Source organism: Phyllostomus hastatus, unplaced genomic scaffold, assembly GCF_019186645.2.
Source record: "Phyllostomus hastatus isolate PE091 unplaced genomic scaffold, TTU_PhHast_1.1 phas_scaffold_501, whole genome shotgun sequence".
NCBI lineage: Eukaryota > Metazoa > Chordata > Mammalia > Chiroptera > Phyllostomidae > Phyllostomus > Phyllostomus hastatus.
The window spans coordinates 37,348,789-37,369,870 of record NW_025334033.1 but is presented as its reverse complement, the minus strand read 5'-3'; the positions used below and the strand labels follow the sequence as shown (position 1 = coordinate 37,369,870).

At 41.7% G+C, this 21,082-nt stretch overlaps 1 protein-coding gene across 1 annotated transcript in view; it reads right to left on the bottom strand.

Annotated features, from left to right (window-relative positions):
• Positions 1-21,082, bottom strand: part of PELI2 (pellino E3 ubiquitin protein ligase family member 2) — a 159,173-nt gene that overhangs the window by 20,099 nt on the left and 117,992 nt on the right. The window lies entirely within an intron of this gene.

The following is a 21,082-nucleotide window of genomic DNA, read 5'->3' as shown; positions in this document are numbered from 1 at the left end:
TATATAATGTACTTTTCTAGCTATAATCATACTTATGGGGGATACCTCAAAAAATGGTACTTATAAAAGATTGTGTATTTAATTGCAATACATCCATCAAGATGTTTTTTCCACTGCTCAAAATGTTTTTGAACTGGTGCATTTTGATGCTTTTTAGTACTTCTGCTGTTGTTTCACTTCTTCCACATCAGCAAAATGTTTCCCTTTAAGGACTTTTTCCATCTGGGAAACAAACAAAAAAAAGTTGCTAGGGGTGAGAGAGGGTAAAGCATGGGGGTCATGCCGTTTTTGGTCAAAAACTGCTGAACATTTAGTGTGGCATGGGCAGGTATTCTTGTAAATCACCCATCATGAGATGGGCAAACATGTTGAAAGAGTCTTCAAAAAAATTCACTGAAGCCTAACGCAGCCTCTCACAACAATGCCCGCTGGCACACTGGTACAGATGGGTTCCTAGAACACCCACCGAGAGAGGGAAGCCTGTATTACTAGGGGCCTACCCTTCAGAAGATAATTCTGGGGTTTTTTGTGTCCCTCATCGTATAGTCTGTTCTATGTCTTATTTAAATATTCTACAAGCAGTTGCTTAACCCAGATATTTACTGAATTGATAAATAAGGTAGCTAAGTTAGTTTTAACCTTTTAATTTTTAGACTAAAATTAAGTCTTTTTCAAAAAAAATCTAGAAACCAACAATACAATATTACTTTTATTTTCTCCATAATGAAATCTTTGAACACACGTCTTAAGTTGTGGTCACATACTTTTAAATTTCCAAGTTAACAATGAAGTTTACTTAAATTTACTCCAAATTATTTCAATTACACTTAATCCATTCTACTTTGACATATCTTCATTCCTACTCTTTCACATTAAGTATAATAAAACTTTAATAAGTCTACCTATTAAGCACTTACTGAAGATTACACTGTATAAAGAGCAAGAACACACTTGGAAGCGGACAGACACACACAGCATGTTAATGAAAACGTCTGAACACATATGTCTGGCTCACACAACTGCTCAGAGTCATGAACAGTGCGACAGCCCAGATCAGGTGTGAAGTGAGCGCGGCCTATCTCGTGGTTATTCAGCCACGCCCCGAGAAACTGAACGGTGGAACTGATGTTTTGTTGTGCGTGCTTCATTAGGGTACCACAAGTGTTAGAAATAATATTTTATATATTTAATGTGGTCAGGAATCTAAAAAAACACTTCTTATACTATTCAACTTTAGCAACAAACATAATCGTTGATTTTTATTGGCATGAGCGAGATTAAATTCAATGGCAGTAATAAAATGACATTTTTGAAAACCAAATTAATATACAACTATTTCCAATTTAAGATGAGATGTTTATCTTTACAGTTAAGTGAAAAAAACCCATGACCTTAAAAAGATAAACTTATTATCTTTTTATTAACTTAAAGTTATTATAAACTGTATATGCTCCACAGCATGCTGGTGGTTTTAACATTTAAACAGGTCTTCCAAATGTGCTGGGCACCAATGTCTGAAGGCATGCTCTGCTCACCCCATGACCTCGCACAGCCCTGGGCACGCTCCCGCCACACTGCGCCGCTCCGGCAGGCACCAGAAATAGCCCTTTCACAGGCCTTAAGTCGTTACTGGACCCAATTCTTCTAAGGTGTTCTATTCTACAGTTATTCTTCTGACTCAAACTATTAGAAGCCTATGAAACATTAAAAAGTCTATTTATAGAGAAAGGGGCACCGCACCTGGGAACTGCCCATGGCAAAGAGAAGAAGCATGAAGACCGAGGTGGACCCCTGCCTAGCCGGCCCCAAACAAGGAAGAAAGTGCAGGGACTCTGGGGCTTAGAACACCTGACCCAGGACACAATGAACATTAAGCCCATTAAGGAATATTTGCACTTTCAAACTTCTTTATTTTTTTTTTTAATGTGGCTAAACCTGAATCACCAGGGTTAGGAAGGGTGGATGCTTTTGGATTAGAAATAACCCTCTTTCTGAGAAAGAAAGTCCCAGCCAAGGGCTACATTCCAGAAGCCTCTAGATGTGGGAAGACTGGGAAGTGGGGAAAGCGGTTCTGCAGGGAGAAACAAGTCCCAGGAGGGGCGAGAGGCTGGGCCGACAGGCAGTGCACGCCCTGTATGCAGCAGGGAGTTACTGCTGAGCCGGGAGAGGAGGGCTACCCGTGTGGTGTGCCCAACGCCCCCTTACCCCCGGGGCCCAAACAGGCTGCACCCACAGGGAGGAGAAACTTGGTGAGGAGAGGGCCTCAGAAGCCTGGTATTTAAGCCAGGATTGAGAATTGGAGCAAAAGGTGGCAGTCAAAACTGGACACGCGAAGCCACCAGGGGAACCAAATTCCCGCGACATGCATTAGGGTTCACGTCATCTTGTTGCATGTTGAAGTCGAGCGTGGGGCCAGACCTGCATGGCTCAGGGGGGCTAAGAGGAGAGGTGAAGCCTGAGCTCAGTTTTTGCTCTCTTGTGGAAGTATGTAAGGCCTTAAGCTTTTTTACTTTGGTTCCAAGTATCAATTTCTGAACAATACTTTTTAACATTTAAAACAGGACTTTCAGAAATACAGCTTGTAGTCAATTAGAGATTCACTGACTTGAGTCAATCATTCAGGTGTTATGGAAATAAAAATGGCCCCAAGGCACCAAGTTGCTTTGAAATCTATTTCTGAAATATCAGAGAATGGGTAAGGCCTTCTCTTGGCACTCACTATAATTTAGTTCAAACACAATTACTGTAACATAATGTGGTTTTACTATACTAACTCAAATTTGGAAATGAAACACTTTACAGCTATAAGGAAAATCAGCCCAACCAGCTTGCCTGGTAGACAACAGCGATTTTCCATATTCTCTTTTCTACTGTGACGAGAAGGCAGGGTGGAAGGCAGCCCCGGCCAGCCTCTTCTGTTCTCCCACCCCCAGCACAGGGGCACGTGGGCACTCAGCGAGTGTCAGATGAATGCATAAAGTGCTGCAGATGCAAGATGAGATTCAGAGCTTCTTTCCTCGGGTCTTCCCCTCCTCCTCCCACTTTTCACCAGCAAAGGTACCATTAGTGACACTCTCAGCCCTAATTTATTTCATGTGAATTTTATCCGGTTAAAAATATCACAATTGGACAATTACAGATTAGACCATTACAATTACAGATCCACAGAATAAAAAAGGATTCTAACTTTATCCAGCCTAGAAATTGAAGCACTACTCCACAATCACAGACGCCCAAACGAGGCCCTTTCTGAGCCAAGATACTTCCTTTCCCTAGGTAAAGACCTAGGTTTTCTGGGTTTTACCATGCTTGCACCGTGGTCGCAGGTCAGCTCAGCCCAGCCACCCTCTGCCACTGGAACCGGCTGTCCTGGCCCAACTTTAAATGTCAGAGAGCTCTCTGAGCCTCCACACTTTGAAACAAACATGGTGCATGACGTCTACAGAATTGCCCTCCTCCCATCAACCCGCATGTACACACACACTCGCAAAGGCACTTACAAAGGCGCATAATGTGGACTAACACCGGAGAGGCAATCCTGCAAGATGCATTCTGGGAGGGATACACGTCTCCAGGGCAGCCAGAGAGCTTTCCTTCATATTTTAAAAGTACAAGGGAAATAACCAAATCTTTTATTTGTTAAGGAGCAGTGGTGTTGGTTTTCAATCACGAAGTTAAAGGGGGGAAAAAAAACACCGAGAAACTGGTTTCTAGACAATCCCAATTTATCATAGTTATGATTTAGCCCATTTAATTCCAGCTCTATAAGGCTGCCAAGTGAGCCTTTAGCCACTATGAAGGGAGAGAAAACGGAATCCATCACTGCGGCAGACGTATCGGTTACCTGCCTAATGCGTTTCTGCCTGTTAGCAGAGCTGGCTTCCCATGAAAAAGCCTGAACACGCCATGGCCAGCTCTCCCACTCTCCTCTGAAGCCAGCACATGGAAATGTGAGCCAATCCTGACCAGGGTGGAGCTCTTGGGGGTGGGGGACACTAAGAGAAAATTCTTTCCTCTCTCTGTCAATAAAATATTAATGTGGTACCTGCAGCGGAGGTGGTTATCTTGCAACATGAGAGGAAGGTCAAAGACTCTCAGAGAAGTGGGCTGGGCCCTGACATCTCTGAGTTGAACCAAATCTGAAACTACCTGCCCCAGACTTCCATGAGAAAAATGAGGGGGTTAGGTTGCCTTGGGTGGGGTATTGTGTTACCTGCAGTTGAAAGTATCATTACATTGTTTGGCCCGAACGTTTTCCCCTCCTCCTGGGTTTCCTGCTGCAGTGGACAGAACCACCCCATTCCCGGCCACTCCGACTGAGAAGCGCCTCACCGTCTCACAGCCCTGTCCTGCCACTACTGTCCGTGCTCAGGTAGCACTGTCACCACCACACCTGACCTCAGGCAGAGTCTCAGCCAGGCTCTCTAGTTTTAGCTCACGAAGGCAAAAATCAAATACAAAGTGAAGAAATCACATGCAACGCTTCACTTTTTATCCTCAAATGCAAAGTAGTTGTGGGGCAACCAGTAATTTATTCCCCAAAGGAACTTTATAATCAGCTCCTTGATAGACCCCAACTTGCAGCTTTGGAGATTAGGTGTAATGCAATTCATCTTCCCTTGAAGCTGGGCTGCCCTTAGTAACTTGCTGGCCAATAGAATGCAGCGTAAGTGACGCGTGAGACTTCAAGGCTGGGTCAGAGGAAGCCTTTCCACCCGCCACCCTTGAACACATGCTCTTGGAGACCCAGACCATCACAGAAGAAACCCAGGCTAGGAGGGGAGTCCCTGGAGACACAAATGTCATGTGAGTGAAGGAGCCACTTGGAAATGAACCTTCAGTTCCAGCTGCCCCAGCATTTGCCATGTGTATGTACCCTTCCCAAATTCCTGACCCTCACAAAATCGTGAACCGAGTCGAATGGTTTTTGCTAAGCCAGTAAGTTCTGCAGTAGTCAGCTACACAACAAAACAACTGAACGAATCAATTTCAAGGCCTGTCGGTGCCAGGGCATTTTTTCTGATTTGTTAACATTTATGATAAGTCCCATGAGACATGATGGCAATCTGTGTTCTCACCTTCCCCACGCCCGAGGGCACGGGGCAGGTATGGGTAGTGGAGCGCTTCTACACAGAGTAGGTGGTTTCATGTGTTCTGGAGTGCATGCATGTTAAGACGCTGTCTGTGGTTTGGGCAAGTATGTATTCTTACTGTGATAATCTTCAGCTGTTGCATGACTGAGATGTGAAGAAAATTATATATTAGTATTTATAGTATACAATTAATATTTATAAGTTAATATAGAAAAGGAATCTGGACAGGATTCAAAGCATTTGAGGCAAAGGCCACCAAACATGTCGCATGGACAATTTTTAGTCTTTACACACGTGGAGCAGGAACAGAAAGGGTACTAGGGGGACAGGAGAAGAAAACTATTTAGTTTAGAAGGTATGACGCCGAACTTTGGCAAACCACACACACTGGGTATAACAGGGTGTTTCTTACTAAACTAGACTCAGCCTCATTTAAGGGAATGCAACGTGTGTGCGTGAATCTGAGTTTCAAATGAAATTCTTTTTCTTCAAATCCGCATCTGATTTTTCTATTACCATGCCTTAGAAGCAAAGGACTCAAGGGTCTAACTGCCCCTCCCGTCTGGCCGCCCTGGAGGCTGACGGCTGCACAACTGTGGTCCCTGCCCTGAGGCTGCACTGCGTCTGGCCACATCAGGCGAATGTATTACTGGAAACGGGGCAGCGGCCTGCATACCTTCTCTCCTCCGTGAGTGGATGTAATCGGGGTTGTTTTTGCCTCTCAAAAGAGGGCCAGACACCTGGTGTGGCTTCTGCATCGCAGGAACCTTTTCCAGATGAATCTCGAGTTTTCACAGAGCTGCTCTGAAGAGCTCTGCATCACGTGCCTGAATGCAGTGGTATTCTGTGATGCTCCTCACTGCACCCCATCCTTCGGTTTCCAGCAAACACCTCAGCAAGAAGTCAGAGATGCTCTCACAGCCCACCTGCCGGGGGCAGACCCAGGAAATCTCAGGGAGCCAGCAACCTCTTTGTCTTTGGGGTTCTACCAAGAAACATAATATGAGCTTGTGTTCCCAACAGCCTTCAAAATGATGTCCACAACTCGCACTCTGAAATAAGGCACGGTAGCGTACGTACAGGTTTCTGAGCCGATTATACTGCATGTTTGAGGCAGGTTTATTTTCAGCCACTTGAACTGTTGGTTCTAATATATGAGTTAATATTTTGGGCCATTATACAATTTAAATAAATAACTGCAAAACTACTGCTGCAGAAAGGACCTGATAAAACGGAGGTCTGGGCTGGCCTCGCACAGACCTTCCGGTCACTGAACACAGGCGCTCTGTGGAGGGGCACGCTGCTGCAGAAACAGCGGTCAGCTGGTGTGGGGAAACCTAATGACAGAATCTGTTTGGGAGCGGGACTGAATGAGGCCAACGAATCGAACCTTTCTCGTTCAGAAACAACTTCTAGTGTTGATGTTTATGGCAGAAATGTGCACATTTATGAGCAAATCAATAAGTTTGCTGTGAACTGTGCAGCAGCTTGGAAATCACCGCTGAATGACTTTACTAAGCAGCTCTGTGTCCTCGGTGGTGCTGGGCAGTGAGGGTGGGGAAGGGACTGGAGGGTGTCAGCATATCTGGTGACAGGACAGCTGCCCGTGAGGTCAGTGGCAGCGCATCGCTTCACCACACTCTCCACCGACAGCACAACACGTGGCTGAACACAGGGCAAAGGGAAACATTTGTGCCAGACGGTTGTCTCAATACGACCACCTGGTCTGTCCTGCTGAGAGCCTAGTTCCCATGTTCTTTAGGGACAGAGAATAAGACCATGTGTGTGTGCACACCGCAGAGGTCAACTTGGCTGCTGGATTCTGGTGCTGAGAAAACAAAACACTAGACCCCATGCTTGAACCCTAGTCAAGTCACTCACCAACTGTAAACAAATCACATGACCTCTCCTGCGTTTTTAGTCGTACCTTTACATTTCACCAACAGAGAGAGTCGGCACCCGCAGCACTGGTTTCACTGTGTTCATGGTAGCGGGAACAAGGTTCCACGTGGCATCATCTCCCCACAAATGCAAACCTGCGCTGAGGGTGCTGCTTCGAGACCCAAGGGGCTTGGCACCAGTTCCTCCCAGTCTGTAATGTGCGTGTCAGAGATTGTTACTGTTCTGTTCAGCTTTAAATATATGTTAGATATTGACCATATTCATTAGAGATACTCCTGGTAGGCAAACATGTTTTTCCAGAACTAATGACTTTTATGTCAGGCTGACAAGTATAATTGAGCAATAAATCCTCAATCAGTCTGGTTCAAACTGCTACAGGAAAGATGAGGACTATGCCATCCCTGTCAATTTATGTATAAAATATGTATGAGTGCTATTTCTAAACAGAGGAAGTGGCTAAAGGAATTAACTTATTTTTGCATGAATATACTCTTTAAAATATTGTATCTTTTCAATAGGCCATATTTCAAATGAGTGCCCAAATCATAGCTATGATTAGAAAGTCACAAAATGCTACCTTGGATTGCACCAAAATCAACAGTGTTTTGTTCAATAAATAAATCAAAATGATAAGTCTATTTGTTAGAGGCAATAGCTTTGACTTTGGGGTTGGGCCACTCTCACACCTGTCTGGGATGAGATCACTGAGCTATTTGATAAACCCTGGCAGAGAACCTACTGCATGGACAGTACTGGACAGGGGCCAGGACAGAGGTGGTCAGTTCAGCACCCACAGATGGCAGAGAAGGTCTGAGGAGACTGTTTCTAATCTGGAGTCATTCCTCAGTCCCCGGCAGATGGACTCGGTCAGTGGTGCCGGTGCAGAAGAGAGGACCTGACTTGGGTATAGTTCAGAACACATGACACAACGGGTGCTGCCGCTGCAGAGCTGGGCAAGAACACATTCTCGTGCTGTGTGGCGATCTGTCCCAGACACTTTCCCGCTTACATGGCATTGAAAGCCCTCTGAGGGCAGGGACTCCTGTCTCTTTAAACTAGGCTTCAATGCAGGCACGGTATTGCACGGTTAATAGTATGGTTAACAGGCTGAACTCCTGCTTCACCAACGGCCGGCTATAGGACTCTGGGTAAGCTACCTGAGCATTCTGCACCTCGGGTGCGTCATCTTACCAGCACTGGTCCATGTCCAGGAAAGTCACTGCTGTCTAAGGGCCAAGATGCTTTTCAGCTATTTCTATATCTGCCCGTGTATCACAAAGTTCTGAACAAGTGAAAGGTTCAGATTCAAGTTTCTGCAGATTATTTCATTGTAGTTGTAACACCTCTTCGGCAAACCTAATGTGCACTCCCCTCTTTCAGTTACCCTGCCTCATCTCTTTCAGAAGTAGGGGTGAAGTGTACTTTCCCACACAGGAACACGTGTCTATACACATAAACATGTCACATTACTAATCACTCTATGTGCACCAGTCACCAAAAATGACAGCCTATCTCTAACCGTGACTTTGAAAGTGCACACTTTAGTGCAAACCCTGGAGACCTCTCCCCACAAAGACATCCTCACTTTGAGTGGCAGCTCCCACAGAACGGGGAGGGTAAGGAAGGGGCCCAGTCCTGAAAGTTCACGGCAGTGCTCTGGAACTGCACCCATCTCACTGCACACAGCAGACATCGGACCGCAGGCCCCCTGAGGGTCTAACCTTGCAGCAAGGGCCAGCCTGTGGTCATCTGGAAGAGGGTGGCGACCACACTTGTCTGGTAAGAGGCAGAGAAAGTGACCTCCAAAAAATTCATTCTTTAACGAATGCATTTTCTTTAGAGCATTTTTCGTTTTGGACTTGAGCAAGAAGGGGCATGGGAAGAAGTGAAGATGATGAGATATATTTGTAAAATGACAGTTACTTCAGTAAAAATTAAAACAATGGTGAGTGTACACCTTAAGACTAAGAGAGGGAGAGAAACCTAACTGCAATCGCACATTAAGAACAGGAGTTGGTCAACTTTATGGGGAGATACTTACTTAGTCAACGGACAATGCTTTAAAGATGCATGTGAATCTCTCTGCTGCTACATCTAACATCTAATCTGAACAAATATTTCCATACATACATGCTACTTGCCACAGGAAATAAAGCTAATTAAATCAACAAACCCTAATAAATAGGAATCATAAATAAAAATAGAGCATTTTGCAAAATTACTAAGTGGAAAAAGTAAAATTTATTGTTCAAGAATTCATTTAGGTAGTTCTTTTTAAATAATGTATTTACCGGATAAACAAGGTATACCTGTTTTTCTAAAGAGCACTGGGTGAAAAATGTACAGGTGTCTACCATAAACCATGTGCCACGGTGAATCAGCAGTAACACAAGCCCTGATCTGTGGCCACGAGCAGGAGAACTTCCAGATGCTCTAAACTGAATCTGACATAAATCGATTTTACACTAAGACACACAAAGACCCACCATATAATTATTTAACATGCAGGTCGGTTTATCAGCTGTCAAAGGGATCCCTTGAGTGCTGCAGAACAGAAAGACTGAAATTTACCCCTGCTCAAAGTAAAACAGAACACAAAACCCTACTGGTTAGTATCGTGATAGAAACAAAGGCCCTCATTTAAAAAGAGGGGATATTTTCCATTTTTTCCCTCATTTTACTTGAAATTTATTTTTAAAGATTGGCCTTAATTTAAAGTTTGCCCATCTGCTGAAGAATCTCGTTTTCTTTATGGGCTAAAACCAGTTCAATAAGGCCACATCATAATTATATAGAAACATGAAAATATTTACTTTCTAAAGACAACATTTATCTTGGCAGTTGGTATTTTCAAGATGTTGAGCCTGCTGGAATCATGCGAGTTATAATTCTAATACAAAAAAGTTTAAATAAGACAATAGCTATCTTTCCTTGGAAGTACAGAAAACATACACGTAACTAACTTGTATGGCCTCCCACCACACATGCCATTCATACATGTTTTAGGCAGGAATCTGGGTACATATTTGGATGTTACTCATCAAGCCTCAGTCAACTGAAGTTCTTAAAGGGTCTTTTTATCTGTGTGCCTTTGGATGATATTGTTAATCTATTTCTTAATCTGTAAAGTACTCAACTACCTTGAAGGGTTATTGGAAAAACTGAGATGATGTTTGTAAAGGATCCAGGGTACTGTGTCCAACACACAGTAAGTACTATTACGTTCGGCTATTTTTTATTACTATACCCTCCATAATCTCAATTGGATAAGTTAATACTTAATTCTGTAAGGTCCTCCAAGTTTTGGATTGATTTCTAAGGCAAAGAATATTTTTAATTAGGTACTATGTGCACAAAGTACCAAATGTTACGGGGGGACAGTATGCTCCTTCCAACTCCAGACCTGAATCAGACAGCACCACTATTACTAGTGTCAGTGTGGATCCTCTCAGGGAAAGTCCATGTCCACACCAGCACAGAATGCAGTAAGAAATGACAGCGCACTGCACACGACACGCTGTTCCTGCTTCTTTCACTTACAAGTGCCACTTGTGGAATGGTCTACATTGCTGGCTATTAGTGCTGTCTCATTCTCTTTGATGATGCACAGACATAGCCTTATTTATCCAGTAAGTCTTTTATTTAATTAAAAGTTATTGTTTTTTTACAAGCAATGCTGCACAGAACATCCATGTATTCATTTTGCATATGGTCGGATATATCTACGGGACACATGCCTAGAAATAAAAGTGCTGGATCAAATGGTATGTGCAGTTTTAATACTCAAAGTTATTGTTAAACTACTTTTCATAGGAGTTGTACCATAGGAGGGCTTTATTTAAGCCCTCAGCAGATGTACACAAGGGTGAGGTCCCCCCATGCCCCCAGGGAGTTATGAAATGTCGTGGTCTGTAGTGGCTGGTCTGTGAAAATGACATCGTTGCGCCTTTTTCAAAAACAAAGACAGCTGTTTTTTCTTCCCTCACTCAAGAATATGTTTACTGATTTGAGAGAGAGAGAGGCAGACAGGCAGACAGACAGACATCAACGTGAGACAGAAACATCGACTGATTGCCTCCGGGACCAGGGATCAAACCCACAACCTCGCCATGTGCCCTGACTGGGGGTCAACCAGCAACCTTTCGGTGTGCAGGACACTGCTCCAAGCACCCGGCCAGGGCCATCGCTGAGCTTTTCATTAGCAAGTAGCAATTCTACTATCATGACTGAAGCCGCACATGTTTTAAAATGCTTAAAAGTCATCTCTTCTTCTTTAATATCAACTTTTTCTATACTTTGTCCATGACTCTTTTGAGTTATTGATCTTTTCTTACGGATTAGTGGGTACTCCTACACATTAAATTATCCCTGCTGTCTGTTGTAAATACCCCCACTCGTTTGGATTTTCATTTTAATTAAGATGAGTTTTTTGCTGTGTGGATTTTTTTATAAGTGTATACAATGAAATGTCAGTATTTTTAAGGGTTTCCAGATTTTACCCCACAATTAGCAAGCCTTTCCTCACTCCCAGATAAAGCTAAGAATTTTCCATTCCTCTTTAAGGTGTATTTTTTATTTTACTTTTTATGTGTAAAATATTACTTGAACACTTGTATGAACAGTTTTAAGTGCTTGTAAAGAAGAAATAGTTTCTATTTTCAGCATATAAAGGTCATATTACATGCATATAATGCAAAATTTGTTTCTTTTTTTCCTTGTATTTCCTGTACATTTTAAGGAAAGTGATGCTGCTATAGGATACGTAACAATCATAACTCAAACTTTCACTGGGTTGCATCCCTTTTTATTCTACAGAAGCCTTTTTTACTTGCTTAATAGTTTTTTACCCTGAATTAAATCTTTAAGATTACAACTTCTGCTTTTTTTGTTTGCTTGCATTTCATTGGCAGGCTCCATAATTTTATGCTCAATATAAATAACATTTCTAGATGTGTCTTATATATACCCCATAATTATATTTTTTATGTGATCCAATTTTTCAACATGTAAGTTTAGAACATTTACATATATTGATAGGTATAAGATATATGCTATACTTCCAGGTTATATTATTATTATTGTTTTTGATTAAAAATAGCTTTACTGAGTTATAATTAAGAGATAAGCTGCATCTATTTATAATGAACAATTTTCTAAGTTTCACATGTTCATATATTTGTGAAACCCACCATCATGATAAAAACTGTGCGCATATGTATAACCCCCAGAAGTTTCCTCACCACGCCCCTTTGAATTCATCCCTCCCTTCCAACCACCTCCTCATGCCCAGGCAGCCAATGACTTTTTTTCTGTCACCATAGACTAGATTGCATTTTCTAGCATTTTCCATAAATTAAATCTTACCCTATGTACTATTTGGGGGGGAGTGTGTGTTGGCTTCTTTCACTTAACATCATTATTCTGAGATTTATCCATGTTGTTGCACGTGTCAACAGTTCATTACTTTTACTGCTAAGCAGTATTTCCTTGCAAGGGTAAGCCACAATCTGTTCGTCCATTCATTTGTTGATGGACATCAGGTTAGTTCTTGTTTTTGGCAAATGCAAATAAGGTTGTTATAAATATTTATGTGCAAGTGTTTGTATGAACATATGCTTTCCATTCTCTTGAGTAAATACCTAGGAGTAAAGGGGCTGGACATATGGCAGGTTCATGTTTAACTTTTTAAGAAACTGCCAAATTATTTTCCAAACTGGTTGCACCTCTTGGCGTTCCCATAACCACTGAGTGTGAGTTTCACTTGCCCCACATCCTGTCAGCCCCTGGTATTGTCATCTTTTAATCTTAGCCATCCTTATGAGTATGGAGTGCCATCTCACTGTGGTTTTAACGTGTGTTTCCTTAGTGACTAATAACACTAAGAAGACTTTCCTGTGCTAATGTGACACCTGTATATCTTCTTTGGTAGAGGGTCTGCTCGAATCTTTTGGCCATGTTTAAAGATTAGGCTATTTTCTTATCATTGAGTTTTGGGAATTCTTTACACATTCTGAAAACAAATTCTTTTTTTATCAGAGAGATGATCTGCAAATATTTTTCTCCCAGTCTACATCTTATCTTTCCATTCTTTCAATAATCTTTTTCAAAGAACAAATGCTTTTAATTTTTATGGTAATTTATCAATTTGTCCCTTATGAATCATGTTTTTGGTTTTCTATCTAAGAAATCTTTGTTTAATCCAAAATCACAAAAATATTTGTTTCCTTTTAGAAATTTTATATTTAGGTCTATGATACATATTTTGAGCTAATTTTTGTAGATAGTAAAAGGTATGAATCAAGGTTGATATTTCTGCACATGGATATCCAAGTGGTCCAGTACCTTAAAAAGCTATTCATTTTCAATGGAATTTTCTTTGCACATTCGATGAAAATCAGTTTGTTCATATGTATGTGAGTCTGTTTTTGGACTCTATTATGTATCTTTTCATCAATATCACGGTCTTCATTATTGTAGCTTCAAAAAAGTCTTGAAGTCAGTATAAGCATTCCAATTCTGTTCTTCTTTTTCAATACTGTTTTGGTGTTTTTGGCTTTTGTATTTCTAAGGGAATGCCAATTTTTAAAAAGCCTGCTGGAAATTATCATTGGGAATGTGTTGAATTTACAAATCAATTTGATAAGAACTGACACAAATACTGAGTTTTCTGATCCATGTAAATGGCATAGCTCTTCATATATTTAGAGATATGTTCTATCTCTCAGCAATGTTTTATAGTTTTCAATGCACAAGTCTTGCACACCTTTTGTTAGAGTCAGCCCTAAGTACAGTCAATGCTTATCTGCCATAGTTACATTTTGTAAAGTTATTACAAACACTGAATTAGGGAATACCTAGGACAGTGATTTTTCACACAGTTGAGCCACGAGAATGTTTGAAACATGAAATACCTGACTGCTTAGTCAGGGGAACTGACTTCTTTTCCCTTAGACTGTCAAAAAAATGACAATTAAGACAACAAAAGCTTTCCAGTGTGAATGAATCAAAATTATATGCTGTTTTTGTCAGAGCTGTAAGAAAATGTAATTTTTGGTATCCCTGAAGAATTTAAGTAATTAGTTTATGCGGCCGTGAGAGGAAAAAGGCTGAAAATTCCTGACCAAGGGGAAATATGGGGTTAGGTTCCTGTAAGCCTCTGGATATAATGTTTTTGTCAACTGATAAAAATGTAACCTTTTTCATGCGTGTTTCTGTTTTAAAGACACCTCGTTTATATACATTTCTGACAAGTAACTGTTTATGGTAGGAGAGTGGCAACAAAAAGGCAGACTGTTGTCTTGTGCAACCTTAGCCGGCAACTGGAATTCTTCACTGAGCTGCTCACGCCCACGGTGACTGGGAAAGTGCCACCAGTAGTGAGTGAGTGGAGGGCCACAAACAAGCTTTAGTGAGTGGGTGAATCTGCAAACACGGACTCTGAAAATAATAAGGATCTTTACATGTGTGATGCTACTTACTGTAAGTGGTTATTTTTTTTAAATTCCATTTCTGAGCTTCTGTAGTACCTTTAAAAAAAATCTTTTACATTATGGTCTGTGCTTTCTTTGCCTTATGTTCTGTATTTTATATTATTACTCAGAAGAGTAACATTTCTATTTTTGTGGTTACTTTTATATATACAACTACATAAACATTGCTGTACTCACTAATAAGAGCAATGATAAATGAGAATGTTTTCATTTCCTCTCTATCATCCTCCCCCACACACTTTTAATTGATTTTATAATGTTTCTTGCTGTTTGCTTTTTTTAACCATTAAATATTCTTATATCTTTCTGTTTTAAATGATTTTGTCTCCCAGCTATAAAATCCGAGGACATTAGCATGCATACATGACTTCTCATCTTTCCTCCTCTTCCTATCTCACCTTTTATTTTATTATTTATTATCTCTACATTGTCAGATTTTTATAACATTTACATTCTTTTCTGTGGCAGTCACTCTCTCCTGTTTTAGTTCTACGGAGCACACTGAATTTAATGATGAGATGCTCGTCTCTGTGCCAGAGGGTCCCCATCTACCTCCTATTTGGCTGAAATCTGTCTTCAGTAAGGGCTCATAAAAATTCTATATCCTGAGTTCTTACATGTTCACCAATATTTGTCTGTTGGCTGTATGTTTAAAAGAAATTTGGGCTAACCAAAGAAAGCGTGGGAGACTATATTATTAAATCCTTGGGCAAAAGAATCAAAGCATCTAGCATTGCGCAGTAACCTTCTGAACAATCCTCAGGTGAAATGTCACTAGTGAAAATGAATAAAAGTTATTATACAAAAAAAATGCTCTTTCCTCTGCATATTCTATCTTAAAACTTTCACATTCTGAATTATCTGATGAGAACCCAAAAGAAATAGGGACGTCATATAACACAGCAACCCAATGGTGACAACAGCGGTGCTGGGACGTGATGTGACCGTGGAAAGAATGTTTGATGCAGAGCAAGACACGTAGTTTGAGGGTCGGTCCCAACAACAACTACCCAAGTCCGTAGGCATATTATAAAACCTTACACATCTGGTAAAAGAGGAATGCAGTGGAAACGATTTTAAATGCCATCTTCCATTGTAAGAACATATTTTTGCCCTGACCAGCATGGCTCATTTGGTTGAGCATCGTGCTGCAAAGCACAAAGTCGCTGGTTCGATGCCCAGTCAGGGCACATGCCTGGGTTGCAAGCCAGGTTCCCGGCTGGGGTTGTGTAAGAGGCAACTGATCGACGTTTCTCTCACACATGGATTTTCTCTCCCTCTCTTTCTTAGTCCCTTCCCCTCTCTCTAAAATAAACAAATAAAATTAAAAAAAATACATTTTATGTATGGTGAAGAATTACTGTTGTCACCCCCTACTCAACCTCAGATCTTAATAAAATCAATTTACATTCCTTGAGACATTAAGAGCTGGAAGACAAGAATAAGGGGTAAGGGACATCTCAGGGAAAACAGTCTGATGGGCAAAATCTGTAGGTAATCCATTTACACATAATCAAAAAATCACTGGGAAAGTAAAATGGCTTGATATTGAGAACAGTGGGATGCAGATCGGATTTGGTGTTCAAGTCAGTAAGACTATAACCATCGATCAGAAGGCCTAGCCATGCAGTAACTAACACAACGTTTGCTCCTTGGGGACGCTGGGGAACGAAACTCCTGGAGCTGCAGCTGGAAACGACCAGGGTCAACGCTGTGCTACTGTACTCACTGGCTAAGAGAGGGGAACTGAAGGGACGGACTTGCTTTAGGACTCTGCCTCTAGACTGCTGCTTAAAATAAACCAGCCCTGCCTCTGATTTCTGGGAAGAGACAAAATATAAATAAATTTTACCAAAAAAAAAAAAAGTATTGCTAGCTAGTGGATGAAGCCTGTGCTGAATGGTAAACCCTAAAGATACCACCCACCAAACAACTTTTCGAGAATAAAACTGCGACCAGAGTAAACAAGCCTTATTTATGGTACTTGAAAAGCCAACATTCTTTGGGATATACTTAATATGTTAAGTTTAACTAGATAAGCAATCTACATGTATAAAATCCTCTGCTTGGATACAGCTCTAAACACAAGAAACCTGAAACAGATTTATAAAGTAAAATAAGCATCTGCACCTTAATAACCAAGTTAGTAATCCTCTCTGTATACAGAGTGTGTTTGCAAGGCAGAGCATTTTCATGTGTATTATTTTATTTAATCATTTGGTGCACACGACCACCAAGTGTAGATATAATTACCCCCATTCTGTAAAATAAGGAAACTGACTTGGAGAGGACAAGCGATTTCCTTAGTGAATGGGCGAGTGTACACTGCATTGCATACTCGATCGTTATACTGTGTTTAGAAAAGAATTTCTAAGTTTTGGGGAGGGGGGTTTATAGAACTTTCATGATCTAATTTATGAGATTGTAGCTTTGGGAATCAGTTTGACAGCAAGGTAGTTCAGTCACCTATCAAAATAACCATAAATGAAGAACCGCGACAGAAGTGAGAGAAGAACCCGGAAAATACAGCAGCATCACATGCAAGTAGACTTTGTAAGGATGCATTACAAAAACAAGCAATATGCACACCTGTCAGCTGGGGCAGAGAGATTAAGCAGGAGACATCAGGGAGACCACTGAATTTAAGTCATTTGTGCAATCACAGGTCACACTTTAAAAGCATTAACAGAAGTTGAAATTGGGGCATGTTATTCAGAAGTTTCTGGAATCTCCTTGACAGCATACCATCCTTGCCAAACACCATCTAGTCCAAAAAGTTGCCAAACTTGAACAACTGAGAAACTTTGCTGTGGGTGCAAACCTACTTCCCTGCAGCCAGAACATTCGGGGGGCGGGGGGGGGGGGGGGGGAGGTGGGGCAGGAGTCCAAGCCCCATGCAAGTATCTGGAGACAGCTGGTGTGCACCTTCCCTGCAGTATCTCCTTCTCTTAGTCAAAAGTCTCTCATTCTCGATTTTCTTCAGAACACACGGCCCCCAGTCTCTTTACTGGTTATCCTACTCTGAACACACATCTGCCCGTCGACATTCATCCTGAGGTCCCCACTACAGAGCACCGCAGTCTGCGGCTGACGAGAAGCAGGCAACAGCGCTGCTGCATCCCCTCGGCACAGGGCGGGGCGAGCTGCTGAAGGACTCACCACGCTGTGCACTCCACGAGGGCTGTCATCAAACCCTCAGGTGTTTATGAAAACCTGTTTGGCACACTTTAAAAATCAGCTTTAGTTAAGTACAAATTATATTTACTGAAATTCACCAATTTTAAGTGCACAATTTGATGAGTTTTGACAAATGAGTATCGTTACATAACCGCATCTTCAATCAAGACATAGAAAGGTCCCCCCCCCTCTGGACTCCCGGCAGCCAATCACTGCCCCCCGACCCCCCCCTCCCCCGGCCCTTCCTTTCTTCTTTCTCAACAACCACTGATTTGCTTTCCATCACTATAGTTATGTCTTCTCTAAAATTTGCACTTTTATTTTTAGCAATTTGATTATGAGTCTTATTCTGGTATTCCCTATGTTTCTTTTCTTTGGGCCGTTGACCATGTCACATCTTGGATTTATCACTTTCATCAGATTTGAAACTGATTATGGCCATTCTTTTCTTTCTTCTCCCACCACCCCCCGCCCCCACTTTTCTGAGACTCCGATTACGCACACCTGAGACCACTTGACGTGCTCCCACAGTTTACAGTGGATCTCTCCATTTCTTTCTGTCACTTTCCTCCCTCCGCCTGACACTGGATTCTTTCTATTGTTCTTTTTTAAGTTCACTGATCTTTTCTTCTTCAGTTTCCACTCTGCTGTTACCTCAACCAGTGCACTTTCCACCTCTGGACATCTTACTTGGGTCTTTTTTATACTTTCACTTCTCTCAACACCTTTATGTTTTCTTCTACACTCTTGATAAGAAACAGAATTGTAGCAGTTGTTTTAACCTCCTTGTCTATTAATTCCGTCTGTAATACTGGGTTTGTTTCTATTACTTGATCCCCCCACCCCCACCATGCCCAACAGATCATATTTTACTGCTTTCTGCATTGTTAGTCACTGAGTGTTATGTTTCTGGGTGCTGGATGCTGTTGCAGGTGGACTTGTTCTGGCAGGCAGTTATGTTGCTTCAGATCAGTTTTCTCTCTCAAGGCTTGCTTTCAAAAATTGTTAGGGCAAGTCCAGAGCAGACTTTAATCTAGGGATAATTCAGCCTCATTACTTAGGTGATACTCTTCTGCAGACTTTACCCTATTTCCCTTGTATTACAAGGTCTTTCCGGCCTGTGGGTGGGAATGTGAACTATCCCCAGCCCTTTGTGAGCTACAGAAATTACTGGACTTACTGCTTTCCAGTGGTTCTTTGCCCACCCTGTGGAGCTCTGTCTTACACGTGAGCAAAGTGCTACTTAGCCGAGGGCTCAAGCGGCGTCCTCTGCCGCCGTCCAGAACTCTTCCTCCCTGTGAAGGCTCCTCACCTCTGGGGCTCTCCCTCACAAACCCCAGCTGCCTCAACTGTAACCTCCGGCTCTTCAACCCAGCGAGATCGCAGGGCCGCTTGGTTCCTCATCCCTGTGACAGTCCCTGGAAACTGCCTTCGGGCAACAGGACGTGGGAGGCAGCTTGCCTCTTCTCCTTCCCTTCTCTGAGCGATCACAGCCCCGAGCTGCCTGTTGTCCAGTGCTGCAGTTGTTTACAGCAGGGGGAGGGAGGCAAGGAACTTCTGTAGCAGTTAATTCTCCATGGGTAGAAACAACTCTGTTTTGCATACATTCAGGAAATCCTGAGGAGAGTTTGGGGGATAGAAACTAGTACACTTGAAATGATGACAACCTTAAACTTAAACAATTCATCTTCTTGAATTATAGCACTCCTAGTAACATTAAATTTTAGCATTACTATAGTGGTAATCTAGTTCTCTCTAATACTATTTTATTTTCTTTTGAGCACTTAATAGTTGATACTTATTTTACTGTCTTTCTCCCAGTTCACATCAGAAAGTTAGTTCTGAGTGGGTAAGAACTTTTCCTACAAAGTTCACTACTTTTACCTCCAGGACCTAGACTAGTTCTTAGCACACACACACAGTACACACTGCTTCATATGCCAGTTGTGCACATCTACAGTAGAAAACATACTTATTTGCTATAAAGCTAATTTCAGTTAAATCACACCCTATTTGTCCTTGACTGCCTGCTACTATTATTAAAATAGGGCCCTACATATACAGGTTATTATTAAGGGAAACATAAACACTTAAGCTCATACTTTGAAAGGGAAAATAACACCACCTACTTTAATGTTTTTCAGAGTAAACAGCATGTAATAATGCAAAGCATCCTATGGAACTATTCAGGCATCTGGTACCTTTAACAGCATACGCCAGTACAAGTCTGAAGGTAAAGGCTAGGGACGGAAGACAGAACGTACATTCTCAAAACCTGTCACTTTAAAAGGTATGGCCTATACTAATCAGTGCATATGGATGAAGGAGGGGAGACCTGTCTGATATTTATCAACCTGAAATAAAATCTGTTATTTAAGGTATAGCAAGCCTAACTAGTGAGTTTATTTATTTTATATATTAGTTAATTCCCATAAAGTTCTAAAGTTTTTCACTTCTAACTCTGTATAATTTATGTTAAATAAAAAAAAGCCAAACTTTACAACCCAGCCTCAACATAAAATCTTTGCTAAAACATTCAGGGGACAACTGAAGTCCATTTTTATTTTCCGTAAGATTTCAATAAATGTTTTCGAGGTATCTGCTTTCCCCAGAATCACACCTGGCTTCTGACATTTCTAATTAATTTTTATTTTGAACTGAATGATAGTTTTTCTCTTAGCTAACCCAAACTGACTCCATCATGACCACCAATACTCATCTTGTAATATGTCACAGGTCAGATGTACTCTAATATTAAAGTGTTATGAATGGATGTCCTGACACTTATTTCAGAGCTTGCTGACTTGGCCGGTGACAGGACCGCGTGCCAGCACTTCACACACAGGTGTCCCAATGAGGACTGTCGTGTTGACGGACTCAGTGTAAGAGCATCTTTGCTTCAGTCGCTCTTACTTTTAAACAGAGTTATCCTGCCATTAACTAAAAACATAACTTTAAAGGCCTAAATATACCCTTCCTCAAAGCTCGGCTGCTGTCACAGCTCCCTATTCCCTTGTCCACACGGTGCTGGCCCCTTGCTGCCGAGCCAGCACCATGCCGGGCACAGGCGCCCACCGCTGCTGCCAGACAAGTGAGTGATTGAGCCAGGACAGCCTGTCCTCTCGGGCATTCAAGATGCCTGAGATAGTATTACCCCATGGTATTCTCAACTTAAATTAATTAAAAATTCTCAAAGTTCCACCTCATAATTTATTTATGCCTCACTATGAGAAAACCGAGGGAATTACGGTGCATAGTGTCTGGAGTCTCAAGCTGACACGTCAGTCTGGATGGGAATACAAGATGAATATAAACTGAACAACTAAAACATCACAAATGTGGCTACTCCTGAGGGAGCAACCCCCCAAGCTTTAACAACTCAGCTGGATATGCTGTGCTAGTTTTAAACAGTTGAGAAAT